The following is a 22,500-nucleotide window of genomic DNA, read 5'->3' on the forward strand; positions in this document are numbered from 1 at the left end:
ACGAGGACTTCCCAGGAGGTCACCCATCCTAGTACTACTCTCGCCCAAGCACGCTTAACTTCGGAGTTGTGATGGGATCCGGTGCTTTAGTGCTGGTATGATCGCATCCGACATGCAACTATCTATTTGTTCCTTATGCTTGCCCCTACTACTACTACTACTAGTACTACTACTACTACTACTAGTACTACTACTACTACTACTACTAGTACTACTACTACTACTACTAGTACTACTACTACTACTACTACTACTACTACTACTACTAGTAGTCGTTGGGTGTCATGCGCGGTGGGAAAAGTCACAGAGGTCGTGGGGGTGCTCGTGTTGTCGGGGTAGAGAGGGAGTGGTGAAATTTTTGTGTTAAACTCGTCTCCGTTCTCGAGGCAAATGTGGCAATGGACACGGGAGGGGCAAGCTAAAACATATCACAAACGTCAAAAATAAGAAAACTAGTAAACGTCAAAAAGAAAGAAAATGAGGTCATATAGATCACGGTCCCGCGTCATCCTTGTCACGTGGCGCAAAAATATATTTAAAAAGGGGAATGCAACACGAGGACTTCCCAGGAGGTCACCCATCCTAGTAGTACTCTCGCCCAAGCACGCTTTACTTCGGAGTTCTGATGGGATCCGGTGCTTTAGTGCTGGTATGATCGCATCCGACATGCAACTATCTATTTGTTCCTTATGCTTACCCCTACTACTACTAGTACTACTACTACTACTACTACTACTACTACTACTACTACTACTACTACTACTACTACTACTACTACTACTACTACTACTACCAGTACTACTACTGCTACTACTACCAGTACTACTACTACTACTACTACTACTACTACTATTACTACTACTGCTACTACTACTACTACTACTACTACTACCAGTACTACTACTACTACTACTACCAGTACTACTACTACTACTACTACTACTACTACTACTACTACTACTACTACTACTACTACTACTACTACTACCTACTACTACTACCTACTACTACTACTACTACTACTACTACTGCTCCTACTACTACTACCACTACCACTACTACTACCACTACCACTACTGCTCCTGCTACTGCTACTACCACTACTACTACCACTACTACTACTGCTCCTGCTACTGCTACTACTACCACTACTACTACCACTACTACTACTGCTCCTGCTCCTGCTCCTGCTCCTACTCCTGCTCCTCCTCCTGCTCCTGCTACTACTCCTGCTCCTGCTCCTGCTACTACTACTACTACTGCTCCTACTACTACTGCTACTACTACTACTGCTACTGCTCCTACTGCTATTGCTACTGCTGCTCCTGCTACTGCTACTCCTGCTCCTGCTACTCCTGCTACTACTCCTCCTCCTGCTACTACTCCTGTTTCTGCTGCTACTACTGCTGCTGCTGCTACTGCTGCTGCTGCTGCTGCTCCTGCTGCTGCTGCTCCTACTACTACTACTACTACTACTACTACTACTACTACTACTACTACTACTACTACTACTACTACCACTACCACTACGACTACCACTACCACTACTGCTCCTGCTACTGCTTCTACTACCACTACTACTACCACTACTACTACCACTACTACTACTGCTCCTGCTCCTGCTCCTGCTCCTACTCCTGCTCCTCCTCCTGCTCCTGCTACTACTCCTGCTCCTGCTACTACTCCTGCTCCTGCTCCTGCTACTACTACTACTACTACTGCTGCTGCTCCTACTACTACTGCTACTACTACTACTGCTACTGCTCCTACTGCTACTGCTACTGCTACTGCTACTGCTGCTCCTGCTACTGCTACTCCTGCTCCTGCTACTCCTGCTACTACTCCTCCTCCTACTACTACTCCTGCTACTGCTGCTACTACTGTTGCTGCTGCTACTGCTGCTGCTGCTGCTGCTACTGCTGCTGCTGCTGCTACTGCTGCTGCTGCTACTGCTGCTGCTGCTGCTGCTGCTCCTACTACTACTACTACTACTACTACTACTACTACCACTACCACTACTACTACCACTACCACTACTGCTCCTGCTACTGCTACTACTACCACTACTACTACCACTACTACTACTGCTCCTGCTCCTGCTCCTGCTCCTGCTCCTACTCCTGCTCCTCCTCCTGCTCCTGCTACTACTCCTGCTCCTGCTACTACTCCTGCTCCTGCTCCTGCTACTACGACTACTACTACTACTACTACTACTGCTCCTACTACTACTTCTACTACTACTACTGCTACTGCTCCTACTGCTACTGCTACTGCTACTGCTACTGCTGCTCCTGCTACTGCTACTCCTGCTCCTGCTACTCCTGCTCCTGCTACTCCTGCTACTACTCCTCCTCCTGCTAGTACTCCTGCTACTGCTGCTACTACTGCTGCTGCTGCTGCTGCTGCTCCTGCTGCTGCTGCTCCTACTACTCCTCCTCCTCCTCCTCCTACTACTACTACTACTACTACTACTACTACTACTACTACTACTAGTAGTAGTCGTTGGGTGTCATGCGCGGTGGGAAAAGTCACACATGTCGTGGCGGTGCTCGTGTTGTCGGGGTAGAGAGGGACCGGTGAAATTCTTGTGTTAAACTCGTCTCCGTTGTCGAGGCAAGTGTGGCAATGGACACGGGAGGGGCAAGCTAAAACATATCATAAACGTCAAAAATAAGAAAACTAGTAAACGTCAAAAAAAAGAAAACGAGGTCATATAGATCACGGTCCCGCGTCATCCTTGTCACGTGGCGCAAAAATATATTTAAAAAGGGGAATGCAACACGAGGACTTCCCAAGAGGTCACCCATCCTAGTACTACTCTCGCCCAAGCACGCTTAACTTCGGAGTTCTGATGGGATCCGGTGCTTTAGTGCTGGTATGATCGCATCCGACATGCAACTATCTATTTGTTCCTTATGCTTGCCCCTACTACTAGTCGTTGGATGTCATGCGCGGTGGGAAAAGTCACAGAGGTCGTGGCGGTGCTCGCGTTGTCGGGGTAGAGAGGGAGCGGTGAAATTCTTGTGTTAAACTCGTCTCCGTTGTCGAGGCAAATGTGCCAATGGACACGGGAAGGGCAAGCTAAAACATATCACAAACGTCAAAAATAAGAAAACTAGTAAACGTCAAAAAAAAGAAAACGAGGTCATATAGATCACGGTCCCGCGTCATCCTTGTCACGTGGCGCAAAAATATATTTAAAAAGGGGAATGCAACACGAGGACTTCCCAGGAGGTCACCCATCCTAGTACTACTCTCGCCCAAGCACGCTTAACTTTGGAGTTCTGATGGGATCCGGTGCTTTAGTGCTGGTATGATCGCATCCGACATGCAACTATCTATTTGTTCCTTATGCTTGCCCCTACTACTACTACTACTACTACTACTACTACTACTAGTCGTTGGGTGTCATGCGCGGTGGGAAAAGTCACAGAGGTCGTGGCGGTGCTCGTGTTGTCGGGGTAGAGAGGGAGCGGTGAAATTCTTGTGTTAAACTCGTCTCCGTTGTCGAGGCAAATGTGGCAATGGACACGGGAGGGGCAAGCTAAAAGATATCACAAACGTCAAAAATAAGAAAACTAATAAACGTCAAAAATAAGAAAATGAGGTCATATAGATCACCGCCCGCGTCATCCTTGTCACGTGGCGCAAAAATATATTTAAAAAGGGGAATGCAACACGAGGACTTCCCAGGAGGTCACCCATCCTAGTAGTACTCTCGCCCAAGCACGCTTAACTTCGGAGTTCTCAGTGGATCCGGTGCTTTACTGCTGGTATGATCGCATCCGACATGCAACTATCTATTTGTTCCTTATGCTTGCCCCTACTACTACTACTACTAGTACTACTACTACTACTACTACTACTACTACTACTAGTAGTAGTAGTAGTAGTAGTAGTAGTAGTCGTTGGGTGTCATGCGCGGTGGGAAAAGTCACAGAGGTCGTGGCGGTGCTCGTGTTGTCGGGGTAAAGAGGGAGCGGTGAAATTCTTGTGTTAAACTCGTCTCCGTTGTCGAGGCAAATGTGGCAATGGACACGGGAGGGGCAAGCTAAAGCATATGACAAATGTCAAAAATAAGAAAACTAATAAACGTCAAAAATAAGAAAACGAGGTCATATAGATCACCGCCCGCGTCATCCTTGTCACGTGGCGCAAAAATATATTTAAAAAGGGGAATGCAACACGAGGACTTCCCAGGAGGTCACCCATCCTAGTACTACTCTCGCCCAAGCACGCTTAACTTCGGAGTTCTCAGTGGATCCGGTGCTTTAGTGCTGGTATGATCGCATCCGACATGCAACTATCTATTTGTTCCTTATGCTTGCCCCTACTACTACTACTACTAGTACTACTACTACTACTACTACTACTACTAGTACTACTACTACTACTACTACTACTACTACTAGTAGTAGTAGTAGTAGTAGTAGTCGTTGGGTGTCATGCGCGGTGGGAAAAGTCACAGAGGTCGTGGCGGTGCTCGTGTTGTCAGGGTAGAGAGGGAGCGGTGAAATTCTTGTGTTAAACTCGTCTCTGTTCTCGAGGCAAATGTGGCAATGGACACGGGAGGGGCAAGCTAAAACATATCACAAACGTCAAAAATAAGAAAACTAGTAAACGTCAAAAATAAGAAAACGAGGTCATATAGATCACGGTCCCGCGTCATCCTTCTCACGTCGCGCAAAAATATATTTAAAAAGGGGAATGCAACACGAGGACTTCCCAGGAGGTCACCCATCCTAGTACTACTCTCGCCTAAGCACGCTTAACTTCGGAGTTCTCAGTGGATCCGGTGCTTTAGTGCTGGTATGATCGCATCCGACATGCAACTATCTATTTGTTCCTTATGCTTGCCCCTACTACTACTACTACTAGTACTACTACTACTACTACTACTACTAGTAGTAGTAGTAGTAGTAGTAGTAGTAGTCGTTGGGTGTCATGCGCGGTGGGAAAAGTCACAGAGGTCGTGGCGGTGCTCGTGTTGTCGGGGTAGAGAGGGAGCGGTGAAATTCTTGTGTTAAACTCGTCTCTGTTCTCGAGGCAAATGTGGCAATGGACACGGGAGGGGCAAGCTAAAACATATCACAAACGTCAAAAATAAGAAAACTAGTAAACGTCAAAAAAAAAGAAAACGAGGTCATATAGATCACGGTCCCGCGTCATCCTTGTCACGTGGCGCAAAAATATATTTAAAAAGGGGAATGCAACACGAGGACTTCCCACGAGGTCACCCATCCTAGTAGTACTCTCGCCCAAGCACGCTTTACTTCGGAGTTCTGATGGGATCCGGTGCTTTAGTGCTGGTATGATCGCATCCGACATGCAACTATCTATTTGTTCCTTATGCTTGCCCCTACTACTACTACTACTACTACTACTACTACTACTACTACTACTACTACCAGTACTACTACTACTACTACTACTACTACTATTACTACTACTGCTACTACTACTACTACTACTACTACTACTACTACTACTACTACGAGTACTACTACTACTACTACTACCAGTACTACTACTACTACTACTACTACTACTACTACCAGTACTACTACTACTACTACTACCAGTACTACTACTACTACTACTACTACTACTACTACTACCTACTACTACTACTACTACTACTACTACTACTACTACTACTGCTCCTACTACTACTACCACTACCACTACTACTACCACTACCACTACTGCTCCTGCTACTGCTACTACTACCACTAGTACTACTGCTCCTGCTACTACTACTACTACCACTACTACTACCACTACTACTACTGCTCCTGCTCCTACTCCTGCTCCTACTCCTGCTCCTCCTCCTGCTCCTGCTACTACTCCTGCTCCTGCTACTACTCCTGCTCCTGCTCCTGCTACTACTACTACTACTACTACTGCTCCTACTACTACTGCTACTGCTCCTACTGCTACTGCTACTACTACTGCTGCTCCTGCTACTGCTACTCCTGCTCCTGCTACTCCTGCTACTACTCCTCCTCCTGCTACTACTCCTGCTACTGCTGCTACTACTGCTGCTGCTGCTACTGCTGCTGCTGCTGCTGCTCCTACTACTACTACTACTACTACTACTACTACTACTACTACTACTACCACTACCACTACTACTACCACTACCACTACTGCTCCTGCTACTGCTACTACTACCACTACTACTACCACTACTACTACCACTACTACTACTGCTCCTGCTCCTGCTCCTGCTCCTACTCCTGCTCCTCCTCCTGCTCCTGCTACTACTCCTGCTCCTGCTACTACTCCTGCTCCTGCTCCTGCTACTACTACTACTCCTACTACTACTGCTCCTACTACTACTGCTACTACTCCTACTGCTACTGCTCCTACTGCTACTGCTACTGCTACTGCTGCTCCTGCTACTGCTACTCCTGCTCCTGCTACTCCTGCTCCTGCTACTCCTGCTACTACTCCTCCTCCTGCTACTACTCCTGCTACTGCTGCTACTACTGCTGCTGCTGCTGCTGCTCCTGCTGCTGCTGCTGCTGCTGCTCCTACTACTACTACTACTACTACTACTACTACTACTACTACTACTACTACTACTACTACTACTACTACTACTACTACTACTACTACTACTACTACTACTACTACTGCTGCTACTGCTACTCCTGCTACTGCTACTCCTGCTACTGCTACTCCTGCTCCTGCTCCTGCTGCTGCTCCTGCTGCTGCTCCTACTACTGCTACTACTACTACTACTACTACTACTACTGCTGCTGCTACTACTACTACTGCTGCTACTACTACTACTGCTGCTACTACTACTACTACTACTACTACTACTACTACTACTACTACTACTGCTACTCCTGCTACTGCTACTCCTGCTACTGCTACTCCTGCTACTCCTGCTACTCCTACTCCTGCTACTACTACTCCTGCTACTGCTACTCCTGCTACTGCTACTCCTGCTACTGCTACTCCTGCTACTGCTACTCCTGCTACTGCTACTCCTGCTACTGCTACTGCTGCTACTGCTACTGCTGCTACTGCTACTCCTGCTACTGCTACTACTCCTACTACTACTACTCCTCCTACTACTACTACTACTACTACTACTACTACTACTACTACTAGTCGTTGGGTGTCATGCGCGGTGGGAAAAGTCACAGAGGTCGTGGCGGTGCTCGTGTTGTCGGGGTAGAGAGGGAGCGGTGAAATTCTTGTGTTAAACTCGTGTCCGTTCTCGAGGCAAATGTGGCAATGGACACGGGAGGGGCAAGCTAAAACATATCACAAACGTCAAAAATAAGAAAACTAGTAAACGTCAAAAATAAGAAAACGAGGTCATATAGATCACGGTCCCGCGTCATCCTTGTCACGTGGCGCAAAAATATATTTAAAAAGGGGAATGCAACACGAGGACTTCCCAGGAGGTCGTGGCGGTGCTCGTGTTGTCGGGGTAGAGAGGGAGCGGTGAAATTCTTGTGTTAAACTCGTCTCCGTTCTCGAGGCAAATGTGGCAATGGACACGGGAGGGGCAAGCTAAAACATATCACAAACGTCAAAAATAAGAAAACTAGTAAACGTCAAAAATAAGAAAACGAGGTCATATAGATCACGGTCTCGCGTCATCCTTGTCACGTGGCGCAAAAATATATTTAAAAAGGGGAATGCAACACGAGGACTTCCCAGGAGGTCACCCATCCTAGTACTACTCTCGCCCAAGCACGCTTAACTTCGGAGTTCTGATGGGATCCGATGCTTTAGTGCTGGTATGATCGCATCCGACGTGCAACTATCTATTTGTTCCTTATGCTTGCCCCTACTACTACTGCTACTACTGCTACTACTGCTACTACTGCTACTACTGCTACTACTACTACTACTACTACTAGTCGTTGGGTGTCATGCGCGGTGGGAAAAGTCAGAGAGGTCGTGGCGGTGCTCGTGTTGTCGGGGTAGAGAGGGAGCGGTGAAATTCTTGTGTTAAACTCGTCTCCGTTGTCGAGGCAAATGTGGCAATGGACACGGGAGGGGCAAGCTAAAACATATCACAAACGTCAAAAATAAGAAAACTAGTAAACGTCAAAAATAAGAAAACGAGGTCATATAGATCACGGTCCCGCGTCATCCTTGTCACGTGGCGCAAAAATATATTTAAAAAGGGGAATGCAACACGAGGACTTCCCAGGAGGTCACCCATCCTAGTACTACTCTCGCCCAAGCACGCTTAACTTCGGAGTTCTCATGGGATCCGGTGCTTTAGTGCTGGTATGATCGCATCCGACATGCAACTATCTATTTGTTCCTTATGCTTGCCCCTACTACTACTACTACTAGTACTACTACTACTACTACTACTACTACTACTACTACTACTACTACTACTAGTAGTCGTTGGGTGTCATGCGCGGTGGGAAAAGTCACAGAGGTCGTGGCGGTGCTCGTGTTGTCGGGGTAGAGACGGAGCGGTGAAATTCTTGTGTTAAACTCGTCTCCGTTGTCGAGGCAAATGTGGCAATGGACACGGGAGGGGCAAGCTAAAACATATCACAAACGTCAAAAATAAGAAAACTAGTAAACGTCAAAAAAAAGAAAACGAGGTCATATAGATCACGGTCCCGCGTCATCCTTGTCACGTGGCGCAAAAATATATTTAAAAAGGGGAATGCAACACGAGGACTTCCCAGGAGGTCACCCATCCTAGTAGTACTCTCGCCCAAGCACGCTTTACTTCGGAGTTCTGATGGGATCCGGTGCTTTAGTGCTGGTATGATCGCATCCGACATGCAACTATCTATTTGTTCCTTATGCTTGCCCCTACTACTAGTACTACTACTACTACTACTACTACTACTACTACTACTACCAGTACTACTACTACTACTACTACCAGTACTACTACTACTACTACTACTACTACTATTACTACTACTGCTACTACTACTATTACTACTACTGCTACTACTACTACTACTACTACTACTACTACTACTACCAGTACTACTACTACTACTACTACTACTACTACTACTACTACTACTACCAGTACTACTACTACTACTACTACTACTACTACTACTACTACTACTACTACTACTACTACTACTACTACTACTACTACTACTACTACTACTACTACTACTACTACTACTACTACCAGTACTACTACTACTACTACCAGTACTACTACTACTACTACTACTACTATTACTACTACTGCTGCTACTACTACTACTACCAGTACTACTACTACTACTACTACTGCTCCTACTACTACTACCACTACCACTACTACTACAACTACCACTACTGCTCCTGCTACTGCTACTGCTACCACTACTACTACCACAACTACTACTGCTCCTGCTACTGCTACTACTACCACTACTACTACCACTACTACTACTGCTCCTGCTCCTGCTCCTGCTCCTACTCCTGCTCCTCCTCCTGCTCCTGCTACTACTCCTGCTCCTGCTACTACTCCTGCTCCTGCTCCTGCTACTCCTACTACTACTACTACTACTCCTGCTCCTACTACTACTGCTACTACTACTACTGCTACTGCTACTGCTGCTACTGCTACTGCTACTGCTACTGCTGCTCCTGCTACTGCTACTCCTGCTCCTGCTACTCCTGCTACTACTCCTCCTCCTGCTACTACTCCTGCTACTGCTGCTACTACTGCTGCTGCTGCTACTGCTGCTGCTGCTGCTGCTGCTGCTGCTGCTCCTACTACTACTACTACTACTACTACTACTACTACTACTACTACTACTACTACTACTACTACTACTACTACTACTACTACTACTACTACTACTACCACCACTACCACTACTACTACCACTACCACTACTGCTCCTGCTACTGCTACTACTACCACTACTATTACCACCAGTACTACCACTACTACTACCACTACTACTACTGCTCATGCTCCTGCTCCTTCTCCTACTCCTGCTCCTCCTCTTGCTCCTGCTACTACTCCTGCTCCTGCTACTACTCCTGCTCCTGCTCCTGCTACTACTACTACTACTACTACTGCTGCTCCTACTACTACTGCTACTACTACTACTGCTACTGCTCCTACTGCTACTGCTACTGCTACTGCTACTGCTGCTCCTGCTCCTGCTACTCCTGCTACTACTCCTCCTCCTGCTACTACTCCTGCTACTGCTGCTACTACTGCTGCTGCTGCTGCTGCTGCTGTTGCTGCTGCTGCTGCTGCTCCTACTACTACTACTACTACTACTACTACTACTACTACTACTACTACTACTACTACTACTACTACCACTACTGCTCCTGGTACTGCTACTACTACCACTACTACTACCACTACTACTACCACTACTACTACCACTACTACTACTGCTCCTGCTCCTGCTCCTGCTCCTACTCCTGCTCCTCCTCCTGCTCCTGCTACTACTCCTGCTCCTGCTACTACTCCTGCTCCTGCTACTACTACTACTACTACTACTACTACTACTGCTCCTACTACTACTACTACTACTACTACTGCTACTGCTCCTACTGCTACTGCTACTGCTACTGCTACTGCTGCTCCTGCTACTGCTACTCCTGCTCCTGCTACGCCTGCTCCTGCTACTCCTGCTACTACTCCTCCTCTTGCTAGTACTCCTGCTACTGCTGCTACTACTGCTGCTGCTGCTGCTGCTCCTACTACTACTACTACTACTACTACTACTACTACTACTACTACTACTACTACTACTACTACTAGTCGTTGGGTGTCATGCGCGGTGGGAAAAGTCACACATGTCGTGGCGGTGCTCGTGTTGTCGGGGTAGAGAGGGACCGGTGAAATTCTTGTGTTAAACTCGTCTCCGTTGTCGAGGCAAGTGTGGCAATGGACACGGGAGGGGCAAGCTAAAACATATCATAAACGTCAAAAATAAGAAAACTAGTAAACGTCAAAAAAAAGAAAACGAGGTCATATAGATCACGGTCCCGCGTCATCCTTGTCACGTGGCGCAAAAATATATTTAAAAAGGGGAATGCAACACGAGGACTTCACAGGAGGTCACCCATCCTAGTACTACTCTCGCCCAAGCACGCTTAACTTCGGAGTTCTGATGGGATCCGTTGCTTTAGTGCTGGTATGATCGCATCCGACATGCAACTATCTATTTGTTCCTTATGCTTGCCCCTACTACTAGTCGTTGGATGTCATGCGCGGTGGGAAAAGTCACGGAGGTCGTGGCGGTGCTCGCGTTGTCGGGGTAGAGAGGGAGCGGTGAAATTCTAGTGTTAAACTCGTCTCCGTTCTCGAGGCAAATGTGCCAATGGACACGGGAAGGGCAAGCTAAAACATATCACAAACGTCAAAAATAAGAAAACTAGTAAACGTCAAAAATAAGAAAACGAGGTCATATAAATCACGGTCCCGCGTCATCCTTGTCACGTGGCGCAAAAATATATTTAAAAAGGGGAATGCAACACGAGGACTTCCCAGGAGGTCACCCATCCTAGTACTACTCTCGCCCCAGCACGCTTAACTTCGGAGTTCTGATGGGATCCGGTGCTTTAGTGCTGGTATGATCGCATCCGACATGCAACTATCTATTTGTTCCTTATGCTTGCCCCTACTACTACTACTACTAGTACTACTACTACTACTACTACTACTAGTCGTTGGGTGTCATGCGCGGTGGGAAAAGTCACAGAGGTCGTGGCGGTGCTCGTGTTGTCGGGGTAGAGAGGGAGCGGTGAAATTCTTGTGTTAAACTCGTCTCCGTTGTCGAGGCAAATGTGGCAATGGACACGGGAGGGGCAAGCTAAAACATATCACAAACTTCAAAAATAAGAAAACTAGTAAACGTCAAAAATAAGAAAACGAGGTCATATAGATCACGGTCCCGCGTCATCCTTGTCACGTGGCGCAAAAATATATTTAAAAAGGGGAATGCAACACGAGGACTTCCCAGGAGGTCACCTATCCTAGTACTACTCTCGCCCAAGCACGCTTAACTTCGGAGTTCTCATGGGATCCGGTGCATTAGTGCTGGTATGATCGCATCCGACATGCAACTATCTATTTGTTCCTTATGCTTGCCCCTACTACTACTACTAGTACTACTACTACTACTACTACTACTACTAGTACTACTACTACTACTACTAGTAGTAGTACTACTACTACTACTACTACTACTACTACTACTACTAGTAGTAGTAGTAGTCGTTGGGTGTCATGCGCGGTGGGAAAAGTCACAGAGGTCGTGGCGGTGCTCGTGTTGTCGGGGTAGAGAGGGAGCGGTGAAATTCTTGTGTTAAACTCGTCTCCGTTCTCGAGGCAAATGTGGCAATGGACACGGGAGGGGCAAGCTAAAACATATCACAAACGTCAAAAATAAGAAAACTAGTAAACGTCAAAAATAAGAAAACGAGGTCATATAGATCACGGTCCCGCGTCATCCTTGTCACGTGGCGCAAAAATATATTTAAAAAGGGGAATGCAACACGAGGACTTCCCAGGAGGTCACCCATCCTAGTAGTACTCTCGCCCAAGCACGCTTTACTTCGGAGTTCTGATGGGATCCGGTGCTTTAGTGCTGGTATGATCGCATCCGACATGCAACTATCTATTTGTTCCTTATGCTTGCCCCTACTACTACTACTACTACTACTACTACTACTACTACTACTACTACTACTACTACTACTACTACTACCACCAGTACTACTACTACTACTACTACTACCAGTACTACTACTACTACTACTACTACTATTACTACTACTGCTGCTACTACTACTACTACCAGTACTACTACTACTACTACTACTACTACTACTACTACTACTACTACTACTACTACTACCAGTACTACTACTACTACTACCAGTACTACTACTACTACTACTACTACTACTACTACTACTACTACTACTACTACTACTACTACTACTACTACTACTACTACTACTGCTCCTACTACTACTACCACTACCACTACTACTACTACTACTACCACTACCACTACCACTACTGCTCCTGCTACTGCTACTACTACCACTACTACTACCACTACTACTACTGCTCCTGCTACTGCTACTACTACCACTACTACTACCACTACTACTACTGCTCCTGCTCCTGCTCCTGCTCCTGCTCCTGCTCCTACTCCTACTCCTCCTCCTGCTCCTGCTACTACTCCTGCTCCTGCTACTACTCCTCCTCCTGCTCTTGCTACTACTACTACTACTACTACTACTACTACTGCTCCTACTACTACTGCTACTACTACTACTGCTACTGCTCCTACTGCTACTGCTACTGCTACTACTACTGCTGCTCCTGCTACTGCTACTCCTGCTCCTGCTACTCCTGCTACTACTCCTCCTCCTGCTACTACTCCTGCTACTGCTGCTACTACTGCTGCTGCTGCTACTGCTGCTGCTACTGCTGTTGCTGCTGCTGCTGCTGCTACTGCTGTTGCTGCTGCTGCTGCTGCTGCTCCTGCTACCGCTCCTACTACTACTACTACTACTACTACTACTACTACTACTACTACTACTACTACCACTACCACTACTACTACCACTACCACTACTGCTCCTGCTACTTCTACTACTACCACTACTACTACCACTACTACTACCACTACTACTACCACTACTCCTACTGCTCCTGCTCCTGCTCCTGCTCCTACTCCTGCTCCTCCTCCTGCTCCTGCTCCTGCTCCTGCTACTACTCCTGCTCCTGCTCCTGCTACTACTACTACTACTACTACTACTACTGCTCCTACTACTACTGCTACTACTACTACTGCTACTGCTCCTACTGCTACTGCTACTGCTGCTCCTGCTACTGCTACTCCTGCTCCTGCTACTCCTGCTCCTGCTACTCCTGCTACTACTCCTCCTCCTGCTACTACTCCTGCTGCTGCTGCTGCTCCTGCTGCTGCTCCTGCTGCTGATGCTGCTGCTGCTCCTCCTACTACTACTACTACTACTACTCCTACTACTACTACTACTACTACTACTACTACTACTACTACTACTACTACTAGTCGTTGGGTGTCATGCGCGGTGGGAAAAGTCACACATGTCGTGGCGGTGCTCGTGTTGTCGGGGTAGAGAGGGACCGGTGAAATTCTTGTGTTAAACTCGTCTCCGTTGTCGAGGCAAGTGTGGCAATGGACACGGGAGGGGCAAGCTAAAACATATCATAAACGTCAAAAATAAGAAAACTAGTAAACGTCAAAAAAAAGAAAACGAGGTCATATAGATCACGGTCCCGCGTCATCCTTGTCACGTGGCGCAAAAATATATTTAAAAAGGGGAATGCAACACGAGGACTTCCGAGGAGGTCACCCATCCTAGTACTACTCTCGCCCAAGCACGCTTAACTTCGCAGTTCTGATGGGATCCGGTGCTTTAGTGCTGGTATGATCGCATCCAACATGCAACTATCTATTTGTTCCTTATGCTTGCCCCTACTACTAGTCGTTGGATGTCATGCGCGGTGGGAAAAGTCACAGAGGTCGTGGCGGTGCTCGCGTTGTCGGGGTAGAGAGGGAGCGGTGAAATTCTTGTGTTAAACTCGTCTCCGTTGTCGAGGCAAATGTGCCAATGGACACGGGAAGGGCAAGCTAAAACATATCACAAACGTCAAAAATAAGAAAACTAGTAAACGTCAAAAATAAGAAAACGAGGTCATATAGATCACGGTCCCGCGTCATCCTTGTCACGTGGCGCAAAAATATATTTAAAAAGGGGAATGCAACACGAGGACTTCCCAGGAGGTCACCCATCCTAGTACTACTCTCGCCGAAGCACGCTTAACTTCGGAGTTCTGATGGGATCCGGTGCTTTAGTGCTGGTATGATCGCATCCGACATGCAACTATCTATTTGTTCCTTATGCTTGTCCCTACTACTACTACTACTACTACTACTACTACTACTACTACTACTAGTCGTTGGGTGTCATGCGCGGTGGGAAGAGTCACACAGGTCGTGGCGGTGCTCGTGTTGTCGGGGTAGAGAGGGAGCGGTGAAATTCTTGTGTTAAACTCGTCTCCGTTCTCGAGGCAAATGTGGCAATGGACACGGGAGGGGCAAGCTAAAACATATCACAAACGTCAAAAATAAGAAAACTAGTAAACGTCAAAAAAAAAGAAAACGAGGTCATATAGATCACGGTCCCGCGTCATCCTTGTCACGTGGCGCAAAAATATATTTAAAAAGGGGAATGCAACACGAGGACTTCCCAGGAGGTCACCCATCCTAGTACTACTCTCGCCCAAGCACGCTTAACTTCGGAGTTCTGATGGGATACGATGCTTTAGTGCTGGTATGATCGCATCCGACATGCAACTATCTATTTGTTCCTTATGCTTGCCCCTACTACTACTACTACTACTACTACTACTACTACTACTACTACTACTACTACTACTACTACTACTACTACTACTACTACTACTACTACTACTACTACTACTACTACTACTACTACTACTACTACTACTACTACTACTACTACTACTACTACTACTACTACTACTACTACTACTACTACTACTACTACTACTACTACTACTACTACTACTACTACTACTACTACTACTACTACTACTACTACTACTACTACTACTACTACTACTACTACTACTACTACTACTACTACTACTACTACTACCAGTACTACTACTACTACTACCTGTACTACTACTACTACTACTACTACTATTACTACTACTGCTGCTACTACTACTACTACCAGTACTACTACTACTACTACTACCAGTACTACTACTACTACTACTACTACTACTACTACCAGTACTACTACTACTACTACTACCAGTACTACTACTACTACTACTACTACTACTACTACTACTACTACTACTACTACTACTACTACTACTACTACTACTACTACTACCACTACCACTACTACTACTACTACTACCACTACCACTACTGCTCCTGCTACTGCTACTACTACCACTACTACTACCACTACTACTACTGCTCCTGCTACTACTACTACTACCACTACTACTACCACTACTACTACTGCTCCTGCTCCTGCTCCTCCTCCTACCCCTACTCCTCCTCCTGCTCCTGCTACTACTCCTGCTCCTGCTACTACTCCTCCTCCTGCTCTTGCTACTACTACTACTACTACTACTACTACTACTGCTCCTACTACTACTGCTACTACTACTACTGCTACTGCTCCTACTGCTACTGCTACTGCTACTGCTGCTCCTGCTACTGCTACTCCTGCTCCTGCTACTCCTGCTACTACTCCTCCTCCTGCTACTACTCCTGCTACTGCTGCTACTACTGCTGCTGCTGCTACTGCTGCTGCTACTGCTGTTGCTGCTGCTGCTGCTGCTACTGCTGTTGCTGCTGCTGCTGCTGCTGCTCCTGCTACCGCTCCTACTACTACTACTACTACTACTACTACTACTACTACTACTACTACTACTACTACTACTACTACCACTACCACTACTACTACCACTACCACTACTGCTCCTGCTACTTCTACTACTACCACTACTACTACCACTACTACTACCACTACTACTACCACTACTCCTACTGCTCCTGCTCCTGCTCCTGCTCCTACTCCTGCTCCTCCTCCTGCTCCTGCTCCTGCTCCTGCTACTACTCCTGCTCCTGCTCCTGCTACTACTACTACTACTACTACTACTGCTCCTACTACTACTGCTACTACTACTACTGCTACTGCTCCTACTGCTACTACTACTGCTGCTCCTGCTACTGCTACTCCTGCTCCTGCTACTCCTGCTCCTGCTACTCCTGCTACTACTCCTCCTCCTGCTACTACTCCTGCTACTGCTGCTGCTCCTGCTGCTGCTCCTGCTGCTGATGCTGCTGCTGCTCCTACTACTACTACTACTACTACTACTCCTACTACTACTACTACTGCTACTACTACTACTACTACTACTACTAGTCGTTGGGTGTCATGCGCGGTGGGAAAAGTCACACATGTCGTGGCGGTGCTCGTGTTGTCGGGGTAGAGAGGGACCGGTGAAATTCTTGTGTTAAACTCGTCTCCGTTGTCGAGGCAAGTGTGGCAATGGACACGGGAGGGGCAAGCTAAAACATATCATAAACGTCAAAAATAAGAAAACTAGTAAACGTCAAAAAAAAGAAAACGAGGTCATATAGATCACGGTCCCGCGTCATCCTTGTCACGTGGCGCAAAAATATATTTAAAAAGGGGAATGCAACACGAGGACTTCACAGGAGGTCACCCATCCTAGTACTACTCTCCTAGTACTACTCTCGCCCAAGCACGCTTAACTTCGCAGTTCTGATGGGATCCGGTGCTTTAGTGCTGGTATGATCGCATCCAACATGCAACTATCTATTTGTTCCTTATGCTTGCCCCTACTACTACTACTACTACTACTACTACTACTACTACTACTACTACTACTACTACTACTACTACTAGTACTACTACTACTACTACTACTACTACTACTACTACTACTACTACTACTACCAGTACTACTACTACTACTACCTGTACTACTACTACTACTACTACTACTATTACTACTACTGCTGCTACTACTACTACTACCAGTACTACTACTACTACTACTACCAGTACTACTACTACTACTACTACTACTACTACTACTACTACTACCAGTACTACTACTACTACTACTACCAGTACTACTACTACTACTACTACTACTACTACTACTACTACTACTACTACTACTACTACTACTACTACTACTACTACTACTACTACTACTACTACTACCACTACCACTACTACTACTACTACTACCACTACCACTACTGCTCCTGCTACTGCTACTACTACCACTACTACTACCACTACTACTACTGCTCCTGCTACTACTACTACTACCACTACTACTACCACTACTACTACTGCTCCTGCTGCTGCTCCTCCTCCTACTCCTACTCCTCCTCCTGCTCCTGCTACTACTCCTGCTCCTGCTACTACTACTCCTCCTGCTCTTGCTACTACTACTACTACTACTACTACTACTACTGCTCCTACTACTACTGCTACTACTACTACTGCTACTGCTCCTACTGCTACTGCTACTGCTACTGCTGCTCCTGCTACTGCTACTCCTGCTCCTGCTACTCCTGCTACTACTCCTCCTCCTGCTACTACTCCTGCTACTGCTGCTACTACTGCTGCTGCTGCTACTGCTGCTGCTACTGCTGTTGCTGCTGCTGCTGCTGCTACTGCTGTTGCTGCTGCTGCTGCTGCTGCTCCTGCTACCGCTCCTACTACTACTACTACTACTACTACTACTACTACTACTACTACTACTACTACTACTACTACTACTACTACTACTACCACTACCACTACTACTACCACTACCACTACTGCTCCTGCTACTTCTACTACTACCACTACTACTACCACTACTACTACCACTACTACTACCACTACTCCTACTGCTCCTGCTCCTGCTCCTGCTCCTACTCCTGCTCCTCCTCCTGCTCCTGCTCCTGCTCCTGCTACTACTCCTGCTCCTGCTCCTGCTACTACTACTACTACTACTACTACTGCTCCTACTACTACTGCTACTACTACTACTGCTACTGCTCCTACTGCTACTGCTACTGCTGCTCCTGCTACTGCTACTCCTGCTCCTGCTACTCCTGCTCCTGCTACTCCTGCTACTACTCCTCCTCCTGCTACTACTCCTGCTACTGCTGCTGCTCCTGCTGCTGCTCCTGCTGCTGATGCTGCTGCTGCTCCTACTACTACTACTACTACTACTACTACTCCTACTACTACTACTACTGCTACTACTACTACTACTACTACTACTAGTCGTTGGGTGTCATGCGCGGTGGGAAAAGTCACACATGTCGTGGCGGTGCTCGTGTTGTCGGGGTAGAGAGGGACCGGTGAAATTCTTGTGTTAAACTCGTCTCCGTTGTCGAGGCAAGTGTGGCAATGGACACGGGAGGGGCAAGCTAAAACATATCATAAACGTCAAAAATAAGAAAACTAGTAAACGTCAAAAAAAAGAAAACGAGGTCATATAGATCACGGTCCCGCGTCATCCTTGTCACGTGGCGCAAAAATATATTTAAAAAGGGGAATGCAACACGAGGACTTCACAGGAGGTCACCCATCCTAGTACTACTCTCGCCCAAGCACGCTTAACTTCGCAGTTCTGATGGGATCCGGTGCTTTAGTGCTGGTATGATCGCATCCAACATGCAACTATCTATTTGTTCCTTATGCTTGCCCCTACTACTAGTCGTTGGATGTCATGCGCGGTGGGAAAAGTCACAGAGGTCGTGGCGGTGCTCGCGTTGTCGGGGTAGAGAGGGAGCGGTGAAATTCTTGTGTTAAACTCGTCTCCGTTGTCGAGGCAAATGTGCCAATGGACACGGGAAGGGCAAGCTAAAACATATCACAAACGTCAAAAATAAGAAAACTAGTAAACGTCAAAAATAAGAAAACGAGGTCATATAGATCACGGTCCCGCGTCATCCTTGTCACGTGGCGCAAAAATATATTTAAAAAGGGGAATGCAACACGAGGACTTCCCACGAGGTCACCCATCCTAGTACTACTCTCGCCGAAGCACGCTTAACTTCGGAGTTCTGATGGGATCCGGTGCTTTAGTGCTGGTATGATCGCATCCGACATGCAACTATCTATTTGTTCCTTATGCTTGTCCCTACTACTACTACTACTACTACTACTACTACTACTACTACTAGTCGTTGGGTGTCATGCGCGGTGGGAAGAGTCACACAGGTCGTGGCGGTGCTCGTGTTGTCGGGGTAGAGAGGGAGCGGTGAAATTCTTGTGTTAAACTCGTCTCCGTTCTCGAGGCAAATGTGGCAATGGACACGGGAGGGGCAAGCTAAAACATATCACAAACGTCAAAAATAAGAAAACTAGTAAACGTCAAAAAAAAAGAAAACGAGGTCATATAGATCACGGTCCCGCGTCATCCTTGTCACGTGGCGCAAAAATATATTTAAAAAGGGGAATGCAACACGAGGACTTCCCAGGAGGTCACCCATCCTAGTACTACTCTCGCCCAAGCACGCTTAACTTCGGAGTTCTGATGGGATCCGATGCTTTAGTATTGGTATGATCGCATCCGACATGCAACTATCTATTTGTTCCTTATGCTTGCCCCTACTACTACTACTACTACTACTACTACTACTACTACTACTACTACTACTACTACTACTACTACTACTACTACTACTACTACTACTACTACTACTACTACTACTACTACTACTACTACTACTACTACTACTACTACTACTACTACTACTACTACTACTACTACTAGTACTACTACTACTACTACTACTACTACTACTACTACTACTACTACCAGTACTACTACTACTACTACCAGTACTACTACTACTACTACTACTACTACTACCAGTACTACTACTACTACTACTACTACTACTACTACTACTACTACTACTACTACCTACTACTACCTACTACTACTACTACTACTACTACTACTACTACTACTACTACTACTACTACTACTACCAGTACTACTACCAGTACTACTACTACTACTACTACTACTACTACTACTACTACTACTACTACTACCAGTACTACTACTACTACTACTACTACTACTACTACCAGTACTACTACTACTACTACCAGTACTACTACTACCAGTACTACCAGTACTACTACTACCAGTACTACTACTACCAGTACTACTACTACTACTACTACTACTACCAGTACTACTACTACTACTACCAGTACTACTACTACTACTACTACTACTACTACTACTACTACTACTACTACTACTACTACCCGTACTACTACTACTACTACTACTACTACCAGTACTACTACTACTACTACTACTACTACTACTACTACCTACTACTACCTACTACTACTACCACTACTACTACGACTACTACTACCACTACTACTACCACTACTACTACCACTACTACTACGACTACTACTACCGCTACTACTCCTGCTCCTGCTACTACTCCTGCTCCTGCTACTACTCCTCCTCCTGCTACTACTCCTGCTCCTGCTACTACTCCTGCTCCTGCTCCTGCTACTACTACTACTACTACTACTGCTCCTACTACTACTGCTACTACTACTACTTCTACTACTCCTACTGCTACTACTCCTGCTACTACTACTCCTGCTACTGCTACTCCTGCTACTCCTGCTACTGCTACTCCTGCTCCTACTCCTGCTACTACTCCTGCTACTACTCCTGCTACTCCTCCTACTCCTGCTACTACTCCTGCTACTACTCCTGCTACTGCTACTCCTGCTACTGCTACTCCTGCTACTGCTACTGCTGCTACTCCTGCTGCTGCTACTACTGCTGCTGCTACTACTGCTGCTGCTACTACTGCTGCTGCTACTACTGCTGCTGCTACTGCTGCTGCTGCTACTACTACTACTCCTACTACTACTACTAGTACTACTACTACTACTACTACTGCTACTACTACTAGTCGTTGGGTGTCATGCGCGGTGGGAAAAGTCACAGAGGTCGTGGCGGTGCTCGTGTTGTCGGGGTAGAGAGGGAGCGGTGAAATTCTTGTGTTAAACTCGTCTCCGTTCTCGAGGCAAATGTGGCAATGGAGACGGGAGGGGCAAGCTAAAACATATCACAAACGTCAAAAATAAGAAAACTAGTAAACGTCAAAAATAAGAAAACGAGGTCATATAGATCACGGTCCCGCGTCATCCTTGTCACGTGGCGCAAAAATATATTTAAAAAGGGGAATGCAACACGAGGACTTCCCAGGAGGTCGTGGCGGTGCTCGTGTTGTCGGGGTAGAGAGGGAGCGGTGAAATTCTTGTGTTAAACTCGTCTCCGTTGTCGAGGCAAATGTGGCAATGGACACGGGAGGGGCAAGCTAAAACATATCATAAACGTCAAAAATAAGAAAACTAGTAAACGTCAAAAATAAGAAAACGAGGTCATATAGATCACGGTCCCGCGTCATCCTTGTCACGTGGCGCAAAAATATATTTAAAAAGGGGAATGCAACACGAGGATTTCCCAGGAGGTCACCCATCCTAGTACTACTCTCACCCAAGCACGCTTAACTTCGGAGTTCTGATGGGATCCGATGCTTTAGTGCTGGTATGATCGCATCCAACATGCAACTATCTATTTGTTCCTTATGCTTGCCCCTACTACTACTACTACTAGTACTACTACTACTAGTACTACTAGTACTACTAGTACTACTACTACTACTACTACTAGTCGTTGGGTGTCATGCGCGGTGGGAAAAGTCACAGAGGTCGTGGCGGTGCTCGTGTTGTCGGGGTAGAGAGGGAGCGGTGTAATTCTTTTGTTAAACTCGTCTCCGTTCTCGAGGCAAATGTGGCAATGGACACGGGAGGGGCAAGCTAAAACATATCACAAACGTCAAAAATAAGAAAACTAGTAAACGTCAAAAATAA

The 22,500-nt window shown here is 46.4% G+C and overlaps 22 non-coding genes and 1 pseudogene across 22 annotated transcripts in view; all 23 read right to left on the minus strand.

Annotated features, from left to right (window-relative positions):
• Positions 1-109, minus strand: part of LOC123415958 — a 119-nt gene extending 10 nt beyond the window's left edge. Inside the window, exon 1 of the ribosomal RNA XR_006615647.1 lies at positions 1-109. This exon is cut by the window's left edge and continues 10 nt beyond it. This is a non-coding gene — a ribosomal RNA (5S ribosomal RNA).
• Positions 110-544: 435 nt separating this feature from the next.
• On the minus strand, positions 545-663 carry LOC123415739. The gene has a single exon (XR_006615440.1). It is a non-coding gene; the product is annotated as a 5S ribosomal RNA (ribosomal RNA).
• A 2,107-nt stretch (positions 664-2,770) lies between these two features.
• On the minus strand, positions 2,771-2,889 carry LOC123416650. The gene has a single exon (XR_006616258.1). It is a non-coding gene; the product is annotated as a 5S ribosomal RNA (ribosomal RNA).
• A 317-nt stretch (positions 2,890-3,206) lies between these two features.
• Positions 3,207-3,325, minus strand: LOC123416896. The gene has a single exon (XR_006616491.1). It is a non-coding gene; the product is annotated as a 5S ribosomal RNA (ribosomal RNA).
• Positions 3,326-3,668: 343 nt separating this feature from the next.
• On the minus strand, positions 3,669-3,787 carry LOC123416492. Its single transcript, XR_006616142.1, has one exon. It is a non-coding gene; the product is annotated as a 5S ribosomal RNA (ribosomal RNA).
• A 388-nt stretch (positions 3,788-4,175) lies between these two features.
• LOC123416173 lies at positions 4,176-4,294 on the minus strand. The gene has a single exon (XR_006615849.1). It is a non-coding gene; the product is annotated as a 5S ribosomal RNA (ribosomal RNA).
• Positions 4,295-4,704: 410 nt separating this feature from the next.
• Positions 4,705-4,823, minus strand: LOC123416395. Its single transcript, XR_006616058.1, has one exon. It is a non-coding gene; the product is annotated as a 5S ribosomal RNA (ribosomal RNA).
• A 381-nt stretch (positions 4,824-5,204) lies between these two features.
• LOC123415823 lies at positions 5,205-5,323 on the minus strand. Its single transcript, XR_006615520.1, has one exon. It is a non-coding gene; the product is annotated as a 5S ribosomal RNA (ribosomal RNA).
• A 2,335-nt stretch (positions 5,324-7,658) lies between these two features.
• LOC123416956 lies at positions 7,659-7,777 on the minus strand. Its single transcript, XR_006616547.1, has one exon. It is a non-coding gene; the product is annotated as a 5S ribosomal RNA (ribosomal RNA).
• Positions 7,778-8,157: 380 nt separating this feature from the next.
• On the minus strand, positions 8,158-8,276 carry LOC123416832. The gene has a single exon (XR_006616431.1). It is a non-coding gene; the product is annotated as a 5S ribosomal RNA (ribosomal RNA).
• A 380-nt stretch (positions 8,277-8,656) lies between these two features.
• LOC123415740 lies at positions 8,657-8,775 on the minus strand. The gene has a single exon (XR_006615441.1). It is a non-coding gene; the product is annotated as a 5S ribosomal RNA (ribosomal RNA).
• Positions 8,776-11,009: 2,234 nt separating this feature from the next.
• On the minus strand, positions 11,010-11,128 carry LOC123415711. Its single transcript, XR_006615414.1, has one exon. It is a non-coding gene; the product is annotated as a 5S ribosomal RNA (ribosomal RNA).
• Positions 11,129-11,445: 317 nt separating this feature from the next.
• LOC123416728 lies at positions 11,446-11,564 on the minus strand. The gene has a single exon (XR_006616332.1). It is a non-coding gene; the product is annotated as a 5S ribosomal RNA (ribosomal RNA).
• Positions 11,565-11,917: 353 nt separating this feature from the next.
• Positions 11,918-12,036, minus strand: LOC123415837. The gene has a single exon (XR_006615532.1). It is a non-coding gene; the product is annotated as a 5S ribosomal RNA (ribosomal RNA).
• Positions 12,037-12,467: 431 nt separating this feature from the next.
• On the minus strand, positions 12,468-12,586 carry LOC123415742. Its single transcript, XR_006615442.1, has one exon. It is a non-coding gene; the product is annotated as a 5S ribosomal RNA (ribosomal RNA).
• A 1,715-nt stretch (positions 12,587-14,301) lies between these two features.
• LOC123416149 lies at positions 14,302-14,420 on the minus strand. The gene has a single exon (XR_006615826.1). It is a non-coding gene; the product is annotated as a 5S ribosomal RNA (ribosomal RNA).
• A 317-nt stretch (positions 14,421-14,737) lies between these two features.
• LOC123415673 lies at positions 14,738-14,856 on the minus strand. The gene has a single exon (XR_006615379.1). It is a non-coding gene; the product is annotated as a 5S ribosomal RNA (ribosomal RNA).
• A 354-nt stretch (positions 14,857-15,210) lies between these two features.
• Positions 15,211-15,329, minus strand: LOC123416102. Its single transcript, XR_006615782.1, has one exon. It is a non-coding gene; the product is annotated as a 5S ribosomal RNA (ribosomal RNA).
• Positions 15,330-17,230: 1,901 nt separating this feature from the next.
• Positions 17,231-17,363, minus strand: LOC123416551 (annotated as a pseudogene).
• A 1,760-nt stretch (positions 17,364-19,123) lies between these two features.
• On the minus strand, positions 19,124-19,242 carry LOC123416079. Its single transcript, XR_006615761.1, has one exon. It is a non-coding gene; the product is annotated as a 5S ribosomal RNA (ribosomal RNA).
• Positions 19,243-19,559: 317 nt separating this feature from the next.
• On the minus strand, positions 19,560-19,678 carry LOC123415780. Its single transcript, XR_006615478.1, has one exon. It is a non-coding gene; the product is annotated as a 5S ribosomal RNA (ribosomal RNA).
• A 351-nt stretch (positions 19,679-20,029) lies between these two features.
• LOC123416107 lies at positions 20,030-20,148 on the minus strand. The gene has a single exon (XR_006615787.1). It is a non-coding gene; the product is annotated as a 5S ribosomal RNA (ribosomal RNA).
• Positions 20,149-22,069: 1,921 nt separating this feature from the next.
• Positions 22,070-22,188, minus strand: LOC123415795. Its single transcript, XR_006615493.1, has one exon. It is a non-coding gene; the product is annotated as a 5S ribosomal RNA (ribosomal RNA).
• Between the last annotated feature and the right edge of the window lie 312 nt (positions 22,189-22,500).

This window comes from Hordeum vulgare, unplaced genomic scaffold, assembly GCF_904849725.1.
Source record: "Hordeum vulgare subsp. vulgare unplaced genomic scaffold, MorexV3_pseudomolecules_assembly, whole genome shotgun sequence".
Classification (NCBI taxonomy): domain Eukaryota; kingdom Viridiplantae; phylum Streptophyta; class Magnoliopsida; order Poales; family Poaceae; genus Hordeum; species Hordeum vulgare.